The 19983-nt window shown below is 35.9% G+C and overlaps 1 long non-coding RNA gene across 1 annotated transcript in view; it reads right to left on the bottom strand.

Moving 5' to 3' along the window:
- Window positions 1–391: 391 nt before the first annotated feature.
- The window catches only part of LOC135839807 (uncharacterized), a 91243-nt gene continuing 71651 nt past the window's right edge, over window positions 392–19983 (bottom strand). Inside the window, exon 3 of the long non-coding RNA XR_010557647.1 lies at window positions 392–544. This is a non-coding gene — a long non-coding RNA (uncharacterized LOC135839807). The remainder of the gene's footprint in view (window positions 545–19983) is intronic.

Genomic DNA, 19983 nt, shown 5'->3' with positions numbered 1-19983 from the left:
GCGATTGATTGGTTCGCGAACGATTTGCTCAGAGGAGAGGAATCGTTCGCGAACGAATGGATCACTAAAAAAATCGAATTAGATATCTGACGAAGTGATGACGAAACTCAATCCTATCATCGAAAACCGCATTCAATTCGTTCGCGAACTATTTGCTCAGAACCGGTAAATCATTTGAGACTTGAGAGCATCAAACTGAATCAATTGAATCAGTAGCAAAATTTGAATTTTTCAGACCCATCAATTTGAATATGTGTATCTACTTCTCACTCTATCTATTTCCTTAGGTTAATGAGGAGCGTAAATTGAAAAATTTCCGTCACCTGCATATTTGATAGGTATAGTTATTAGGCGGTATTTATGGTAGTGAAAGACAACGACTTACCTACCACACGAGCTTTGAATCTTCCATTCCGGATTACTGATTCGAATACTTTTCAAAACCACCATCAAAATCAACGACTCAGACCAACTCCTCCTTCCTTCTCCAAGCACAAGTACCAATAAATCAGACACAGCATCCGCATACGAAATCCAATGAAATCTGCAACAAACGTTCGATATAACCCTTGAGAACAAATTCTTACACAAGATTTCGTCGGTACAAATACATATTTCGAATTCGAAAAAGAAAGTAAAATTATACAAACATCGAACCCTATACCTATGTATAGCAGCACTTGGAATCACACCTGCGCTACATCGTCGTCAATCGACCACCAGCACACATTCTGTTCAAAAAATAATACGCGGACACGTACGTACAAAGACATCATTGACGGTGTTTCCGGCTTTTGGGCGTGATTTTCATAAGGAATAGATTGTTTTTTTAGTGGCCACACGTTGACATATTTTATTTGAACGGATCGAATATATCTAAGTATAAGGAATTTCTTTCAGTATTTCTATTTGCCTCAAGTATAGGCAATAGACATACCCTACGAGTACATCTAAATAAAATCATACAGAATCACATACTCGTACCCACCTATAAGCTATAAAAGCATCGAAAAATAAAAGAAGAAAGAAAAATTTTCGGGTCAAAGGTGTAACAGTAAAGAGTGCGTAGGTGGAGGTCGCGCACATCGGTGTAAAATAAATAAAACACAGGATAGCTGTGCAGGATTCGTCGAGTGGTTTGAGAAGAGAGTACATTGACATAGATGGCGTATTATTGGTTCCATATAACGCATATATAAGATGAAATATATTGGGGTGAATAACATAATCTGTTAGGTATGCGAGCTTATGAATATTATTTCAGGTGCCATTCGACCTGTATTCGCAAACCTACAGTCTCGGTTAGGTTTTTTCGTTCCTTTTTTTTTTTACCAGGATTAGATTTATTTTTTCGAGGGCGTCAGCATTAAGGAGGATTACGAGGAAAAAAATTGTCGCGTACAATCGCTCTTATACATACACAATGCGTGAATCTATTCAAACGTTTTGGCGAATTTATTTAGTGGTATTTATATGCTCTCGATGGGAAAACCATCTCAAACAGAGAGTATTTTGACAAGCGGCTATTTATCGAACAAATCACGCGTATAATGTTTATAAAAAGGAATAATCACCGCGTATATAGCACACAATAATGAATCGCGTCATTTCATATGTATTATAGAGGTCTATCGGTGCAGCGTGGAAAGCATCACAGCATCGCATCGCGAAGAAAAGGATCTCTCTCTCTCTCTGGCTTCTCTGTGCTTTTTCCCTCGGTCTCGTATCAGCCTTTAGCCTTTAACAAGTGTATAATCTCATTGTAACAATCCCTCTCTTTATCGATGTTCACTGTATACATAATAATACATACTGTACTCGATATAATCGTCGTCGGCGTGACCATCGCAGCGATTATAATTCGATCGCTGCTTTGTACCCCCAGAATAACTGTTTGTTATCATTGATTCGGCTTCGGTTCGTTTGATACGTCAATTTCAATTTCCTTAGATCGTAATGAAGTTCATTCTATGAACTAGGTACCTGCACAAACCTTATACATTAGAGATACCTCTAGACCTACTATCCTAACTTTATGTAACCAGGCTGTCTTCCGCCTCTCTCATGCACACAATCTATTTATACTTTACCCGATTCATGTACAATTTTGCGCCCTTTTAAGTAATTAGTGTCGAATAGGATGGATGCATGCATACAATACACGTAAGAGTATTTCTGTACAGGTAAAGGTACATTTATATACGATGGCTTTTGAAGCATCGCGCATTGTAGTAGGCATATTTCGACAGGTTGTACACACCATATACAGGAAAACGATACCCATATCAAAGGAAACTGACCGCGGTGTATGGTCAATAGCGTTGAATTGACTCGTCAAATTTGTCGGAATGTATTTTTCGTAATGTTACCATTTTTAGGATATATACCTGATTACGTTTCTATAAGAATGTGTTTAGTTAGGGTTTCGGATCCTCAATAGCTCGAATGAAAGCATAATATAATAGTCCAGCATATGACTATAGGAATAATTGCACCTTTCCCCCCCCCCCTACCGAACCACTGGGACGTTTTTTTCTTGAAAAAGACAAGAAGTATTTTAAAGCAAACTTGATACTTGCAAAAAAAAAAAGTTGACTTTACTAGCGAAAAAAGGGCCATTTTGATCGACAGGTCAGTCAATAAAATCGATGATTTTGCTTTTCAACGTAAGACTTCCACGAAATTCATTGAACTGGACAACGCTAGATTGAAAGAGAGTGCAAAAATTTACCACCAGACAAAATTTCAAGAGCTAAAATGTATTTTTCGATTTTTTGAAGAATTTTTGAAAATCATATTCAGGCCAAAAATGAGAAAAAAATCAAAATTTTACCAAATCAACCCAGAAATCTCAAGTTTGTAGTGGTATGTACAGGGAAAATCCATCGTAAATTACGAATATAAATTCGAAAATTACCAAAAATAAGAATTTATGGTTTTCGAATTTGGATTTACGAAAGTATAGAAACGTAGAATAGACTAATCTATACCAACTTCGTTGTCTGGATATCTTTTTTAAGCACTGGGTTGTCAATTTAAAGATGTGAATAATTAGGAGGTGATATCTCTCGCGATCTGGATGCTAGCTCATAGACTTTCCAGGGTCGTAATAGATCGCGGACGAAAACAGGGGATCCTTGTACTGTATTAAGATGTTTTTATTAGATGAATATCGATTATTCGTTTAGAATTTAGGGACTCAAATAATCGAACCTTGATCCAATATACAGTTGGGCGGGCGAGAAAACATATAAGGTGAGGATAATTTATCAGTTGGAACGGCTATAAGATGAAAATAATGTCGACAATCACAATGATTGGTTGAAATAAGGTCGAAAATATGGATTTTCGACTGGAATACTCACGAGTCGGCATATTATAAGATGAAAATACTTTGACGATTCGGTGGTCAAAAACACCATTTTTGAACATTTTATTTACTGGGCTTATACACTGGAACTAGTATCGATCGGAATAAATCGAGAACACACAAATAACTTCATAGTACACGTTTTTATTGGATTGAAACGCATCACAATACCAATACTTGATCACCATTTAAGGGATGAAATCGAAGGTTATTTGACTATTCTTTTGAGGAAAAAATAGATTTTGGAAAGCTTAGGTCAATAACACGGCGTACTTATCAGAATAAACCTAGGACTGGATTGGACACGGCATACTTAGGTCAATAAAGGAACACGGCGTACTTATCAGAATAAAACTTAGGTCAATAAACTCGAGGATGCTTAGGTCAATAAGGAAATGATAAGGAATAAGGAAATAATAAGTCAAACTCCACGAAAAACTTACAGAAGGCAATCCAGTGGCGCCCACGTAGGTATTGCGCTATTGCGGCTGCAATAGGGGCCCTTGCAATGTTGGGGCCCCCAGTAGAATTTGAGGCCCCTCAAGTTAAAGTTTGGTAGACTAAAAATCTATTTAGAGTAAAAAAAAAAAGAAATAACCACAACACAATGAGTGTGTACAGTACCATAATTAATATAACAATAATACAACATTATTCATATGCACATCTACATAGGTACCTACATATTTTATTCGTTGAGTATTTGCCTATGTGTTCAACAGAGTTTGCTAATGCTATATGCTCAAGTGAGCCCCAAAAGAAATAAGTTCTCTGGGTGGATAATGCACCCTATAGTGAAAAGAGGCCCCTTTTGAGCTATGAATTTTTAATGCATAGTAAATCAAGATTAGGAAAATGGATCCTTCAAGCCCTAATTTTTGCGATTTCTCTGTAAATTTTTGTGAACCAAGTAGGCATGTCGTCGGTAACGCGTTTGATACCGATTTTGTGATCTTTGAAAATTTAAAATTGACCACTTTTGATGATCTGTAGAAATTTGGAATTTGTCGGCAAAATCGTTGATTTACCGACTAAATCACTAGGCAATCTATCCTCAAAATTCTTATTTTTTTCGAAAGCTTTTGCCCTCGCTTTGCTCGGGCTTATTTGTTTTTTCTATTTTTGAAATTCCTTGTTCATTATTGTACTTGGAATGTATTTTTGTTCAAGCTTTCAAAAATTCCAGTGATAGAAAAACTGACTTTTCACTTCAAAATTACTGCTGTTTTGCTTCTTGAAAGTGTAAATTTTGAAAAGCTTTTGCCATCGTTTCACTCGGGTCAATTTAATTCTCCTTTTTACGTTTAAAATTTCAAGAAACCATTGATAAAATTTAGAAAAAGAAGAGATCAAAAAAACTGAATGCTTGCATCAAAATTGATGTTGTTCTACTTTTCGAACTAAGTACAAATTCTCCAAAGCACTTGCTCTCGCTTCGCTCGGGCGAATTTGGTTCTTTTCTGCAGAATTACAATTTCAAGAAACCTATATGAATGAATTCGAAAAATGTTGAAATCAGAAAAACCGAATTTTTTCATTAAAATTGATGATGTTCTACTTTTCAAATCACAAATTTTTCAAAATTTTGTCCTGGCTTCGCTTGGGTCACTTAAGATACTGCTTTCAATGATAGTAGGAATATGAAAATTAAGCAGAAAAACTCCAGAAGTACTCATAATAGGTACTCAAAGCATATGAAAAATGCAAATTTTTCATTTTTTCTGAACAGAACCACCAAATTTTCAAAAATGTTTGATATCACAGTGCTCAGCACTTTAAAATTTTGAATATTCCCTATTGACAATTTTACTAGCAGAATGCTAGCATTAGTAGCACCCACCTAGCATGAGTAGCAGGAAACTAGCATGATACTAGCGTTATGCTAGCATGAAATGAACTAGCATAACATGCTAGCAAAATGCCAGCTTATGACTAGCATGATACAAACTAGCAAGAAGTATGTTAGCAATGAGCTAGTTACATGCTAGCAACATAACTACCGAATGAAGCTAGCATTTCCCGCTAGCAAAATGCTATCATATATCTAGTGTGAGATGAGCTAGCACAATGCATGCTAGCAATATGCTAGTTAAAACCTTGCCCCTTAATTACCAAGTGATGCTAGCAGTTCATACTAGCATGATGCTATCATATCGCTAGCATGGGGTGAGCCAGCAAAATGTATGCGAGCAATGTGCTAGTCAACCCCTTGCCTCATAATTACTTAGTAATGCCAGTTGTCCGTGCTAGCATGATGCTATCATATTGCTAATGCGAGATTATCTAGCAAAATGTATGCTAGGGATATGCTAGTTAAAACCCAGCACCATAATTATCGAGTGATCCCAGCAGTTCCTGTTAGCAAAATTCTAGCATAATACTAGCCTGAGATGAGCTAGCACAATGTATGCTAGCAACATGCTAGTTATATCCTAGCATCATAATTACCGAGCGATGCTGGCAGTTTCTCCCAGCATAAAGCTACCATGTTGCTAGCATGATATGAGCTAGTAAAAAGTACACTAGCCATAAACTGGTTAATCCTAGGAGAATAATTATCTTATTAACAATTTTACTAGCAGAATGCTAGCATTAGTAGCAGAATACTAGCACGGTGCTAGCATGGAATCAACTAGCAGATTACCAGTTAGAATGGTGTTAGCACTTAGCACTTTGCCAGCAGACATTTTATTGGAAAATTCATCCTAGCATTGAACTGGTATGATGCTAGCATGCGGTGAACTAGGAAAAGACAGGCCAGCAATTTGCTGGTTACATGCTAGCAGCATAACCACCGAGTAAAGGTAGAAGTCACTACTAGCATATTGCTAGTGCATTGCTAGCACCCTGTAATGGTGCTAGCATGAGGTGAACTAGCAAAAGGCATGCTAGCAATCTGCTAGTTACATGCTAGAAATACAATTACAGGTAAACTTGCACTAGTCTACTGCTAGCGCTATTCTAACCTTGGTAAAGCTAGCAGTCAAAGTACTAGCATGGTGCTGGATTTTTGTTTAAAGACTTCTTATCCAGGTGCTAGCAGTCAAGTGCTAGCATAATGCTAACAAATTGCTAGCGTTGTTCTTTATTATGATACATTTAACTTCTCGTAGATGAAGTATGTAGTCAAGTCGAATATAAGCTCAATACAGTTTCCTGTTTAAATTAAGAAGAGTGAAGTTGGCAAACTAATCACTCAGCTTATACTAGCACAAGATGCTAGTGCAATGCTAGTTCTAAACTAGCATTGTAGGGCAATTGCCCATTTTTGGATATTCTTGGGAAACGTACCATAATTAAAAATATACCCTATTCTTTTATAAGGAAATTAATGAACTTCTAGCATTATACATATTATACACATGCTAGCATATGCTAGCAAAAAGCTAGCAAGATCATGCTAGCACCAGTAGCACCATTTTGAACACCTGCACTAGCGTATCTGCTAGCAAACTGACGCTAGTATAATGCTAGTCCCCCTGCTAGAATTATGCCAGTTGTATGCCAGCATATGCTGGAAATATGCTAGCATGACTATGCTAGCACTGTTGCTAGCATTCTGCCACTTGAAATTGTCAATAGGGTTGCGTCAAAATTACAATTTTTGTCGGCAAAAGAACGATGCACCCTCACCCTCCCAAACAGCATGACTTGTCCTATACCCTCATTTCGAAACACAGATTTTCTCTGCGCGTCCCAAAAGACAGAAAACTGTTGATAAAAGCTTAGAAATTTTTGGGCAAAGTTGGGAGAGTTGGAAATAAGTCGTGTATGCTGAAAAGGTCTAAGAATTACCAAAAACCATAGGTTTTTACTTCTTGAATTATTAATTTTCGAAGGCTTTTGCCTCGCTTCGCTCGGGCCAGATCATTTTTTCCCTTTCGTTGACCGAAGTTTGAGAGAAGAAATATTCACTTCTCACATCAAAAGTAATGTTGTTTTACTTGGAATTTTCCACAAAAAAAATCCAATGTACATATTTCAATCAGAACTTCCAGAAAGTCCCAAATTTCGATAAAATGTCAAAATATGTCCTATTTTTCGTCGAAAATTAAAAATTTATTCTTTATAAAAATGTAAAAATTATGTCATCAGAAAAAAATTGTGCCTAAGTCATAAAAACCAGTTTTTTTGCATTATCAAGAATATTCAAGAATGATGTTATTCACGTTTAGAATCATCATTTTCCTGTTCTTTTCTCCGACCAAAGTTGGGGGTAAAAAACCTAACTTCTCACGTCGAAAATGATGTTGTTTTACTTTTAAAAATTATCAATTTTCGAAAGCTTTTGCTCTCGCTTCGCTCGGGCCTTTACCTATTTATATTTTTGAACATATTGTAATTTCCTGGAAACAATTGTTGAAATTTTTAAATGTTGAAGTCACAAAAATCAACTTTTTGCATCAGTTATTTTACTTTTTGAATAATCAATTTTTTCATCATTTCGCCCTCGCAAATTCAAGTTCTGCTATTTACACAATTTTTCAAAAATTTTCAAGAATGGAAAATCAACTTCAGAAATTTAATAAACATAACCAAATCAATACAGGGCTCTTAAAAATAATGGAAATTGAGAAATTTGAATTTAGGGGATAGTTTTAGACAAGATACAACTGAAGGGCTAATGGTGAAAGTCGCCTTAGTCATTTTTTTGTTCACACAACTTTAAACATTTTTTTTTTTTTTTTCATATTTCATCAATTTTAAAGGGAAAAATGAGTATTGTAATGCATTCTGGGATAGTTGAAGATGTTTTTTTAATACTTGACCATGAAGTTTTTACATTATCATTGAAGCAGGACAACAACGTATTCATTGATTTGTACAAAAATCACTGCTGACTAAGGCGACTTTCACCATTAGCCCTTCAACTCATCCAAATTTCCCATTAAAAAAATGCACAATTAAGTAAGTATACCCATGGCAATCATTAGGCTTCTTATAAAAAAATGGGGCCCTCCTGAAAAAAATTTTGGGGCCCTCATAAAATTTCTGCAATAGCACTTTTGCAACCTCTGGGCGCCACTGTCAGGCAATCTGAGAACGATGAGTAATCTCCAACTGTCCCCTAGGGGACGCGAAATAAGGAATACGTAATTGCATAATTACGATGCCAAGTGGGTATTTCACTGGTCCATATGAGATGATTAATTATAAGATGAGTGATCCACTAGGTCGACCTGAACTGGAAATATAACTAAGTCCAGAATTCGGAAATATTTCCAAGTCTGAAAACTGACACTTAGAAATATTTTAGCATCGAATAGGACTGGAACAGAACAGCCACTGGGTTGGGAGCAAGTCCCAAGCCCATAAAATGGAACTTCAAATTAGAACTAACTCGTACTTGACTCAGGAACCACACTGACAAGTTAGATGTTTCTCGGATCGCTTCTCTAGAAATTATGATTTTTTAGGAAAAAGTGGGGTAAGTTGTGCGCGTGCCACGAATTGTGATTGGCCAGAGCATTACCCCCGGAAGTAATAGGAACGAATAGGAAGTCGAGAATATGACGTAATATTTGTTGTCGATGTCGATTGCATCATACATGGAAGTTTTATATAACATTTCCGAGAATTGTATCATATTTATCTATTAATAGATAGGTAAATCGATTAGGTAGGTTTGTGGGGAGGCAGGCAGGGTTGATGTATAGATGAGTGGTCATTAAAGTCGCATGATTTTCCATCGTTTTAGTGGACAGAAAAATATTCTCCCATCGATTGAAGAAGAAATCTCCCATCTATAAGCTGACGTATATATCGCAGTATTTTCTCCCACGTAGGTGGCATAAGATCGCGGTAATTACGTATAGTTTAGGTCGATTTTTTCTCCCAGTATAGACATAAGAAAAATGATATTTTTCTCCCAGTATAAGATGACATATTTCTGGTAAAAATGTTTTCTCCCAGTATAGGCGACTGGTTTCTGACAGCTTTCTGTCACCATACGTGGGAGATAAATTGGTTAGTTTTCTCCCGGTATAGGCGACAGAGATATGATTATTTTCTCCCATTACAATTTTGAGATGTACTCTATTTTCGACCTGTCAAATCGATTTGAACTGGTTTCAAACTATTTTGTGTAGTTCTGGAGTCTCCAGCAGATTTTTGAAACTTGAAATTTGGTCAAAATGCCATCAAAATAGAGTTGGAAATTCGAAATTCACGCTCTACTCCAACTTCAACACGCTATTAAGTCGATTGCTTGTGAGTTCAAGTCATTATGGAGCCTCCAGCAAAATTTTTGGAAACTGCTGAAGTCTCCAGTAAATTTTTGAAAATTGAAATTAAACCGAGTTGGAAAGCCAAAATTAGCTCTGCACGGTACCGTACATGCTAAAGTTAATTCGGACATATTTTGTAGCATTTTTTGAAAAACAGACGTTTTAAAAAAGCCACTGGAGACTCCAAAACGAATTGAAACTGCCTACAATCCACCTCGGAATTAATTGTGAAAAATAGTAAGTATGTAAACTGAATTTAATCTTTCTACCTCTAACGGAAGCGAACGGTTTATTTCACAAAAATATTCAAAGTGGGTATCTCTATCTATCGGCCAAGAATTAAGTTCAAAAAGTAGCTGGAAGGTTCAAAACGACTCGAAACCTATAGTCGACTTAATATCGTATTCAAATTAGTTTACAGAGTGAATTTCGGCTTTAATATAACTCCATTGATGAAATTTTGCGGAAATTTCAAGTTTCAAAAATCTGCTGGAGACTCCAGGAATTTTCAAAAAGAGACTGGAGGCTCCAAAATCACTTGAACCCGCCTGCAGTCTGATCAATAGGGTGTTTAAAATGGATTGCAGAGTAAATTTTGGGCATCCAAGTCTGTTTGATAAAATTTTATGAAAATTTCGAGCATTGAAAAATCTTCTGGAGACTCCAGTGAGTTCCAAAATGTTGCTGTAGGTTCCAAAACGACTTGACATCTGCCTGCAGTCGACTTCAGCTTTCCAGCAGCATTTGATGAAATTTTGTGGAAATATCAAATTTCAAAAATCAGCTGGAAACTCCAGGAATTTTCAAAAAGTCGCTGGAGACTCCAAAATCACTTGAACTCACCTGCAGTCGATTTGATAGGGTGTCGAAATAGAAAGTGCAGCGTAAATTTTGGGCATCCAAGACTGTTTGATAAAATTTTATGAAAATTTCGAGCAATGAAAAATCTGCTGGAGGCTCCAGTGAGTTCCAAAATGTTGCTGTAGGTTCCAAAACGACTTGAAATCTGCTAGCAGTCGACTTCAGCTTTCCAACTGCATTTGATGAAATTTTGTGGAAATATAAAGTTTCAAAAATCAGCTGGAAACTCCAGGAATTTTCAAAAAGTCGCTGGAGACTCCAAAATCAGTTGAACCCGCCTGCAGTCTATTCCATTGGGGTGTTGAAAATGGAGTACCGAGTAAATTTTGGGCATTCATGCCTGTTTGATAAAATTTTATGAACATTTCGAGCACTGAAAAATCTGCTGGAGGCTCCAGTAAATTCCAAAATGTTGTTACAGGTTCCAAAACAACTTGAAATCTGCCTGCAGTCGACTTCAGCTTTCGAACAACATTTGATGAAATTTTGTGGAAATATCAAATTTCAAAAATCAGCTGGAAACTCCAGGAATTTTCAAAAAGTCGCTGGAGACTCCAAAATCCGTTGAACCTGCATGCAGTCTATTCCTTTGGGGTGTTGAAAATGGAGTACCGAGTAAATTTTGGTCATCCAGGGTTGCTTGATAAAATTCTATGAAAATTTCGAGCATTGAAAAATCTGCTGGAGGCTCCAGTAAATTTCAAAATGTTGTTGCAAGTTCCCAAACAACTTGAAATCTACCTGTAGTCGACTTCAGCTTTCCAACTGCATTGATGAAATTGTGTGGAAACTTAAAGTTTCAAAAATCTGCTGGAGGTACAGAGAATTTTCAAAAAGTAGCTGGAGCCTCCAAAATCACATAAATCCGCACTCATCCGACTTAATAACGTGTTTAAAGTGGAGTGCAGCGTAAATTTTGGATTTCCAGCTTCATTTGAGGAAATTTTGTGGAAATTTCAAGTTTCAAAAATCTGCTGGAGGCTCCAGAACTGCTCGAAACGGCTCGAAACCGTTTTCAATCGATTTGGCAGGTCGAAAATATGGTAAGCCCCAAATTTCAGCTTTTTAGAACAATTTGGTAAAGTTTTGATTTTTTTTCTCATTTTTAGCTTGAATTGATAGATTTTCAAAAATTCACCAAAAATCGAAAAATGTACTTTAGCACTTGAAATTTGGGCTATTCCTATTGTGAGATTCCGGGATGTAACCAATCGACTCAATAAATTAAAAATAAGACGTATGTATCTATCTAAATAAATTTTTAGTCTTTCACGTTCATTTGATGAAATTTTGCTTTTTTTTGAAAAATTGCAAATGAACCGAAATTAAAACTTTGAAACTTTGCCAAAATTCTAGCGATGAATCTTTCCCAAAATAACAGCATAGAAACAGGTAAAAATAAAAATGACCGCCCCCCCTCTCTTCAATGTTTGCAAAGAAAAAGGAATCCGGTAATTAAAAATAGAAAATTCTCAAATAAAAAAACACGCGCTACGTTTTTTGGTGTGTTCGCTTTTTTTGCAAAAATGTTCAGAAACTGTGAATATTTAACGAAATTTCAAACTTGTAATAGACTCCAGTTTTTTTCTTCAAATTGCAATCATTTTCAATTAAGATTTTAGTCCAGCATTATGACAATAGAGATAATTGCACCCCCGCCCCTCCACTCGTCTATCCTCTGAGACAACTTTTTTCTTAAAGAGGGTACCCTCCGAAGAACAGTTTTTAAAGCAAACTTTCCAAAAAAAAAAAAAAAAACGTTGACCTTGCTAGCAAAATGGAGGCCATTTCGATTGGCAGGTCACGCGAAATCGCAGATTTTGCTTTTCAACATTTAAATATAAGTCGAAAGAGCACGCAAAAAATCACCAGCCAAAATTTCAAGTGCTAAAGTGCATTTCTCGATTTTTGGCGAATAACAGAGAATTTGGGGGACCAATGAGGGGCGTTGAATTGAATAATTTTTGCAAATCTCATTTTGAAAAGTTGGAAATTATGACGAGAAATTTCAACTGATGAAAGAAAACAACCCCAACCCCACCTGCCTGCCCCAATATGTGAGTTTGAGGAGGCAACGACAGTGATTTTCCTACTTTCCTAATGTGACATATGGAATAAAATAAAGCACAAAGTAAAATAAAGAAACTAGAAAGCTTCAAAGTACATACATAGAATTTAAAGTGCACCTGTAGTATAAATTCCAGCTTTCTCGCAGTTCAACTCGCGTTGCTCGGGGAATCGGGAGATGCTGAGTGAAATATTTTTTGCCATCGTAAGAGTAGCGAGTAGCGTGCAGTAATACGACTCATCCATCGTTTACGCACGTGAGCCTTCAAGTATGTGGAGGGTAGGCGTAGATGGGCAGGTAAGGCGGCGAAAGTAATAATGCGAAAATTACCATAGCCCCTTTTACAGGTAGTTATATTATACGCCAGAGTCTGCTTATAGGGTCTTCCTTTATCAGGTAGCGTTTGGTCTTTCAACCGTCAACCCTCCTCGATTTGTTATGATTTACTTTGTATAAGTTGAAACGACCTTTAAGCGGAATAATCAGATCAGTTACGAAACTAATTTCGAGATGATCCTTCAAAAGAGCACGACTGCTCGCCGGAATGCGTTCACCGGTAACCCTCCTCTCTCTCATCCTTGTATCATATACGACTATTCGAGTATACGTAGGTACGAGTATATGCAATTAAACTTACAAATCCGATTAAAAAATTCTACCCGAGAGCTATAGGTATACCTAATATAATATGGTGTAAATGGTCGAATGGGTTTGTTGACTCGTGAACGATGAATCGCTTTGATATATTGTTTTTCGTATTAAATGTCATGATTTTTCACACTCTCGGCGGGCTAATTGGTATATTAGGACTTTCTTTTGCAATTTAGCTAAAAGATTACGACTTCCTGAAAATATTGGGAAAAATGAGGGATTTCTAGCAACCTCAAGTCAGCAGAAAATCAACTTAAAATTTCCACAAAATTTCGTATTGCAATGAGCCTGCAGAATAAATTTCGACTTTCCAACTCCATTTGATAATGTTTAATGAAAATTTATAGTGTCAAAAATTCGTTGGAGATCGCAAAAATTTTCAAAAAGTCACTCGAAGCTCCAAAATGACTTGAACCAACCTGCAGTTAACTTAATAGTGGGTTTAAATTGGAGTGCGGAGTGAATTTCGAATTTCCAATTCTGTTTGGTAAAATTTTACGGAAATTTCGAGCATTGAAAAATCTGTCGGAGGCTTCAAGAATTTTCAAAAAGTTACTGGAGGCTTCAAAATGACCTAAAATGCCCCTGCAGTGGACTTCGTAGCGTATTGAAATCGGTTTGCAGAATAAATTTCGGCATTATACTACTGCAGTTGATGAAATTGTGTAAAAATTGCAAGTTTCAAAAATTTGCTGGAGGCTCCAGAAGTGCTCAAAACGGTTTGAAACTGTTTCCAATAGATTTGGCATGTCGAATATAGGATATATTTAAAATTTAAGCTTTCTAGCTCAATTTAGTACAAATTTGATTTTTTTCTCAATTCTGATTTGAATTTTAAAAATTCACCAAAAATCGTCTCGAAAAATGCATTTTAGCACTTGAAATTTTGGCTAGTTGTCGGTGAATTTTGCATACTCTCTTGATCTAGCTTTGTCCTGTTCAAAAAATTTCGTGTGAGTCCAATGTTGGCACGAGGTGGAGGCCGGAGGGGGTGGAGGAGCGGTGCAATTATTCCTATTATAGTCCGGCATATGACAATAGGAGTAATTGCACCCCCCCCCCCGCCGATCCTCCGGGACAACATTTTTCTTAAAGGGGACATCCAAATGAACATTTTAAAGCAAACTTGCCAAAAAAAAAGTTGGCCTTACTTACAAAATGGCGGCCATTTTGATTGACAGGTCAGCCGAAATCGCAGATTTTGCGTTTCAACATACCACTTGCACGAACTTTTTCAAACTTTACAAAGGTAGATCGAAAGATCATGCAAAAATTCATCACCTGTGAAAATTTCAAGTGCTATAGTGGGTTTTTCGATTTTTGGTGAATTTTTGAAAATCGAATTTAGGCCAAAAATGAGGGAAAAAATCAAAATTTTACCAAATTGACCAAGAAAGCTGAAATTTGGGATATACCCTATTTTCGACATGCGAAATCGATTGGAAACGGTTTCAACCCGTTTTGAGCAGTTCTGGAGCCTCCAGCAGATTTTTTGAATCACGAAATTCCCACAAAATTCCATCAAATTGGGTTTGTAAAGCTAAAATTGATTCTAAAAACCAATTTCAATACGCTACGAAGTACTGCAGGTGAATTTCAAGTCGTTTTGGATCCTCCAGCGACTTTTTGAAAATTCCTGAAGCCTCCAGCAGATTTTTGAAACTTTGAATTTTCACAAAATTTCATCAAATGAAGATGGAAATCTGAAATTTACTCCACACTCTAATTTTAACACCCTCTGAAGACGACTTCAAGTGGGTTCAAGTTATTTTAGGGCCTCCAGCGACTTTTTCGAAAATAACTGGAGCCTCCATTAGATTTTTGAAACTTGAAATTTCCCAAACATTAATTTATCGAATGGAATTGGCCAGCTGAAATTTACGTCGCAGACGACATGGTGGTTTCAAATGGTTTTGAAGCTTCCAGCTACTTTCAGGAAATTTCAATTTTCCAAAAAAACGTCATACAACCTTTCAAAAAGTTGCTGGAGGCTCCAAAACGACTTGAAGTTCACCAGCAGTCAACTTCGTAGCGTATTGAAATTAGTTTGCAGAATGAATTTCGACTCTCCATCTCAGTTTGATGATATTTTGGGGAAATTTCAAGTTTCAGAAATCTACTGGAGGCTTCAGTAATTTTCAAAAAAGTCGTTGGATGCTCAAAAATGACTTGAAATCCACCAGAAGTTGTTTTCATAGGGTGTTAAAATTGGAGTGTAGAGTAAATTTCAGATTTCCATCTTCATTTGATGAAATTTTGTGAAAATTTAAAGTTTCAAAAATCTGCTGGAGGCTTCAGGAATTTTCAAAAAGTCGCTGGAGGATCCGAAACGACTTGAAATTCACCTGCAGTGCTTTGTAGCGTATTGAATTTAGTTTTCAGAATAAATTTCAGCTTTACAACTCCAATTTGATGCAATTTTGTGGGAATTTCGAGTTTCAAAAATCTGCTGGAAGCTCCAGAACTGCTCGAAACGGGTTGAAACCGTTTCCAATCGATTTGGCATGTCAAAAATAGGGTATATCCCAAATTTCAGCTTTCTTGGTCAATTTGGTAAAATTTTGATTTTTTCCCTCATTTTTGTCCTAAATTCGATTTTCAAAAATTCACCAAAAATCGAAAAACCCACTTTAGCGCTTGAAATTTTGACAGGTGATAAATTTTTGCATGATCTTTCGATCTATCTTTGTAAAGTTTGAAAAAGTTCGTGCAAGTGCTATGTTGAATCGCAAAATCTGCGATTTCGGCTAACCTGTCAATCAAAATGGCCGCCATTTTGTAAGTAAGGCCAACTTTTTCTGGCAAGTTTGCTTTAAAATGTTCCTTTGGATATCCCCTTTAAGAAAAATGTTTTCCCGGAGGATCGGCGGGGGGGGGGGGTGCAATTATTCCTATTGTCATATGCCGGACTATAAAGTAAAGGAACTTACAAAAAAAAAAAACTGACCAAAATCAGAGCACCCAGACTCTAAACCGCGAGCTGATCTGACTCGAAATGACCCTTATTTTATTTCGTCTTTCAGCTCCAGCACAGATTATTCGATAATGTGGGCTTCGACAATTCCAATTCAATTCAGCATGAGAAGGTATGTCCGAGGCAGTCAGGATGGAAAGAAGGGTGCAGAGGGGAAAAACGTTCGAGTATGGTAAAAATCTATACTTAGGTACCGTGAATCGTATACGATTGAATATAAAAACAATAAGTAGCCATAGGTATTATTCTCGATTAGTTCGCTAAGTGGTACTTGTCTAGCTTCACAATTCTCATTCTCGTGTACATAAGGAAGGTAAGGTACCATTTATTGTACGTCTTGGGTCTCGAGCTCGACCGATTGGTTTTTGTATTGAAGAAACGTATACACGAATCGTATGTAGGTATATGTAATGTACACAATGTTAGTTAAGAAAGCACATACACTGCAGAACTCACAAGGCAGAGGGCAGATCGCGCGCACAGCAGCTTCAGCTCAGTTCAGCTCGTACATGTACCTCTACCTACGTAATATGTAGGCTAAAATATTACATATATATGTATAGCGACCGCTCTCCGTGCGCCTTTGGTGAATTGCTCACCTGTGAAATGTACAGATTAATTCAGCTGGAAGAATTAACGGAGATTTCAACAATATATAGGATACCATACGAGACCACGGAGAATTTTGTTTTCTAAAGAAGCAGAAGATGAAAAAAAAAAAAAAAAAAAGACTCGCCAAAGAATTCTCTCACTCACTCACACTCACTCGCTTACATATACTCCTCATGGCTTGTATATTTAGTGAGCACATACTACTACGACAATGTACAGACCTACTATACACAGGATACAACAAACTCAGTGGTGTGCCGCCCTTAACAACAGCCCTGGAAAAGCCTATATCACTTATAAACGCTTTTTATATCGAATATAATAACCATTTTTATACAATTGTAGGGTGTAGTAATCTCTTAAGAGCATTTAAAAGGCGCTCGATGGAATTTCCTGGAGATTTCTGCTAGTTTTTTTCAAAAAGAAATAACCTGAAAACTTTTTTTCCTGCAGTAAAGACTGGGCTTTCGCTTTTTAAAATGTTTTTTAACGATTATATAGGTAGAGGTACATACATAGTACGACTGTAGGTGGTTTCGAGCTGTTTTTTTTTTACTATAGGAATTTTCTTTCGGATGTGTCTGTATAGTGGTGAGGTTTGTGGGTGCGCGTGTGGGATACTTTTACTTGCCTACAGCCTACATTTCTGTTTCTTCGACTGTACTATACGTTTACATTGGCCCTATCCTGCTGTTCCTGTAACATGCAATCGTCTCATCTCAACTTTTCTTTATTATTCGTATTCACAATCGTATATTTTCGAAGGTATAGGCACTTTTATAATAATATACGAGTAAAATAAATCTCTTGCTCGAGTGATTTTTCCTTATTATGGGTTGCTTTGATGATTTTGTAAGTGAGTAAATAGCATAGATTCGTAAAATTGACGTTCAGTCAATTGCCTTTCTTTTTTTATGAACTGATTTCGTATTTTGGCAACTGCAATTTTATCATTTCAATCTTACGTCAGAAACTTTCAAACAATCTAAGACCAAAAATGAGAGGAAAAAATCAAAATTTTCCCAAATTGACCTAAAGACCTGAAATTTTAAATACAATCCTATTTTCGACCTGCCAAATCGATTGGAAACGGTTTCAAACCGTTTTGAGAAGTTCTAGAGCCTCCAGCATATTTTTCAATTTTAAAATTTTCACACTGGATAGTCAAAATTTATCCTGAAAACTAATTTCAACACGCTATGAAGTCGACTGCAAGTGAATTTCAAACCGTTTTGGAGCCTCCAGCGACATTTTAGAATTTACTGGAGCCTCCAGCGGATTTTCCAATGCTCGAAATTTCCATAAAGTTTTAAAAATGCACTTTGGCACTTTCGATTTTGGCTGATGATGAATTTTTGTCTGTTTCATCGATCTAGCTCTGTTCGGTTCAAACAATGTTGTGCGAGTCCTATGTTGGGATGCAAAATCTGTAATTTCAGTTGACCTGTGCTTTAAAATGTTCCTTATGGAGGGGGGAGGGGGTGTTTGTAATTGCATGATTATTTCATCCATCGTGTGAGAGTTGTAAAGTTGAGTTTTTTTTTTTTAGATCTAAGAAATTTTTTAATTTCAGAAGGGTTGTCTTTGGAATTTTTTCCTTCTGATAGGAAGTCCCTTTTAAGAAAAACGTTTTCTCAGAGGATCGACGGCGAGGAGGGGGTGCAGTTATTCCTATTGACATTTTGTCAAAATTGTCAAAAAAATCCATTTTTTTTTTTTTGGTTAATTGACGAAAGGTTCCATTTATTATCTACAAATGAACTCCATACCAAAATTATTAAAAAGTATAATTTTTGCAAAAATTGTGAAAAAAGTCCCATTTTTAGGCAAAATGATAGATAAAAAATTTCAACGTTTTCCAAAATTACCAAGAAAGTCTTGTTTTTTTCCAAAATTCTCAGAGCAAACGTCAAACTAGTAAGAATCCCGCGCGAGTCAAGAGGCGAAAATTTTTTGTTGATTTTTTTGTTAATTTTTTTGCTAATTTTATCCGTCCAAAATTTTTTTGCCATAAAAAATCAAAATTTTTCAAAAATTTTTAGTGTAATTTTTGTTTCAACAAAAAACATTAAGTTTTTGGTAAATAGCCAGTAACTTTTGATAATTTTTTTTTTGGCGAATTAATAGTAATTTTTAGTAAATAAAATGATCAGTTATTTTTGGTGAATTACTCGTAATTAAAGTTGGTCGAAAATTTTGGTAAATTGCTTGGGTAATTTTGGTTTTGGTGAATTAATGGCGTAATTTTTGGTAAATTGGTATTCCAATTGGTAAATTTTCGTAAATTGCTGGGATAATTTTCAGTTTTTCAATAAAGTTGGTTGAAAATGTTGGTAAATTACTGGGGTAATTTTTGGTAAATTGATAAATTTTAGTAAATTGCTGTGGTAATTTATTTTGTTGAATTGGTGTCAACCTTTGGAAGTAACTTACTGGGGTAATAAAAAATTGGTAAATTAGTGGGGTAATGTCTGGTAAATTACTGCGGTAAATGTTGGTAAATTGTTGGGGTTATTTTTGGTAAATTGGTAAAAACCTTTGGCAGTAAATTACTGGGGTAATTAAAAAAGTCGGTAAAAAATTGGTAAATTAGTGAGAAAATGTCTGGTAAATTACTGAAGTAAATGTTGGTAAATTGCTGGGGTAATTTTTGGTAAATTGGAAAATTGGTAAATTAGTGGGTAATGTCTGGTAAATTACTGAGGTAAATGTTGGTAAATTGCTGGAGTTATTTTTGGTAAATTGGTAAATTTTTGTAAATTAGTAAATGTTGGTAAATTGGTGAATTGGTAAATTTTGGTAAGTTGGTAAATTTTGGTAAATTGGTAAATTGGTAAATTTTGGTAAGTTGGTAAATTTTGGTAAATTGGTAAATTTTGGTATACTTATTGGTAAATTTTGGCAAATTTTGGTAAATTGGTAAATTTTGGAAAATTGGTAAATTTTGGAAAATTTTGGAAAATTGGTAAATTGGTGAATTTTAGTAAATTGGTAAATTGGTAAATTTTGGTAAGTTGGTAAATTTTAGTAAATTGGTAAATTTTGGTAAATTGGTCAATTTTGGTAAATTGGTCAATTTTGAGGTAATGTCTGGTAAATTACTGAGGTAAATGTTACAAATTGCTGGGGTTATTTTTGGTAAATTGGTAAATTTTTGTAGCAAAGTCGGTGAATCTTGCGAACTGCGCAAGATGTTTTTTGAAAATTGAAATTTTTATAG

The sequence above is a fragment of the Planococcus citri genome, chromosome 1, assembly GCF_950023065.1.
Source record: "Planococcus citri chromosome 1, ihPlaCitr1.1, whole genome shotgun sequence".
In the NCBI taxonomy this organism is placed as follows: Eukaryota; Metazoa; Arthropoda; class Insecta; order Hemiptera; family Pseudococcidae; genus Planococcus; species Planococcus citri.
This window is presented reverse-complemented; position numbering and strand designations above follow the sequence as displayed.